General features: G+C 45.1%; 1 long non-coding RNA gene across 1 annotated transcript in view; it reads left to right on the top strand.

Annotated features, from left to right (window-relative positions):
• Positions 1–1,382, top strand: part of LOC118478925 — a 20,715-nt gene extending 19,333 nt beyond the window's left edge. Inside the window, exon 2 of the long non-coding RNA XR_004859367.1 lies at positions 702–1,382. This is a non-coding gene — a long non-coding RNA (uncharacterized LOC118478925). The remainder of the gene's footprint in view (positions 1–701) is intronic.
• The last annotated feature ends 169 nt before the right edge of the window (positions 1,383–1,551 follow it).

Raw genomic sequence — 1,551 nt, 5'->3', positions numbered from 1 at the left:
CCACACCACACCACACCACACCACACCACACCACACCACACCACACAACACCACAGCCCACACCACACCACAGCCCACACCACACCAAACCAAACCACACCACACCACACCACACTGCACTACACCACACCACACGCCTCATATCTCACACCACACCTCACCACACCACACCACACCATATTATGTCTCATACCTCACCATACCACAGCACATCACTTAATCTATAGCCTACTTATTATATTTGTGAAAGTTCGTCACTTTGGCTGCCTAAACTTCGGAACCACTTAACTTTCGAATTTGACAAAATTAATTGTGGTTCAGAATCATTTAAAGGGTGCACTATTCCATAGAGGAGCCTGAAGTCAATGTAGTTTAATTTTCAGTTTTTCATTAGTTTCATTTTAAGATCTAATCTCGGGAAATCCGTCTTCTAAGACTCCGTTGTAAACAAGTGAGGTTTCCGTTCAATAGCCGTGCGCACTGTTTCCATACCTTTGAAATTATGGAGTGTAAAACCACGAAAGCGGAATAGAGAATCAATCTATACATCACTATATCTAAACCTTCAAATTTTTTTTTCATCTCTCAGGATTTATTGCTCCATTCGAGTAGAGTGTAAATATAGTAGGCTGATGATGTTACTGCACCAATCATTCCTTTCATAACTGTGTATAACTGTGACCCGCCTTTTCTGTCCTCAGATGGCTTGGAGACGGCTACAGGACAGCGGGACATCCCCGGGCAGTGACCAAGACCTCCTGGGCGTCCAGCGATAACTCACTCTCACCGCACGTGTGGTCAGTCGGTCCGTCCTTCTGGTCGTACAGGCAGGAACTCTTAACACCACCCCCCCCAACCCCACACTACCCGCTGAACCGTCGGGTGAGTGGGGCAAAAGTGTCGCCACCTAACTCACTCACTCTCCCAGGTGCTCTGAGATCTGACCTCTGTGCTGCAGTGACGTCACGTTTTGGGTCTTCCAGTCCCGGACCGCTGTTCTGTTCTTTTTTTCTTCTTTTTTTCCCCCCCCTTTTCTTACATTCCAGTTATCAGCCGGTGGAGTTATTGTGAGATTTTTTTTTTTTTAATTCTCAGATTATAAATCAGGAGAGTTTTATTATAATAATTTCATCTACTTCGTGTGTTCGAAGTTGGGACTGAGTACCGGTATAATATTTTTGATTGCCGGTCTGTTGTGGATTTTTTCTTAGTTTGGATTTTTTGTATTGTGGGTTTTTTTTGGGTGTTTTTTTGTAGTTTGGATATTAAGGTGTTGGCCTCTGTACCCTGACCTCGGAAAATATTCGTACATCACGTCACTGATTGCGTCACATAGGAGTGAGACCTGATTGGTTAATTTCCCAACATGGACTCTACAAAAATTAAAGAGGAAAAACCGTCATTGTCTCCGCAACAGCCACAGCTGCAACAGCAACAGCAACAACAGCAGCTGCCACAACAACAGCAGCAACAACAGCAACAGCTGCAGCAGCAGCACTCAGGACAACAACAGAGTCACCAGCTGCAGCAGCAACAGCTGCAACAGCAGCA

This window comes from Aplysia californica, unplaced genomic scaffold (assembly GCF_000002075.1).
Source record: "Aplysia californica isolate F4 #8 unplaced genomic scaffold, AplCal3.0 scaffold01230, whole genome shotgun sequence".
NCBI lineage: Eukaryota > Metazoa > Mollusca > Gastropoda > Aplysiida > Aplysiidae > Aplysia > Aplysia californica.
The sequence above is the reverse complement of the archived record's forward strand: the minus strand, read 5'-3'. Positions and strand labels throughout refer to the sequence as shown.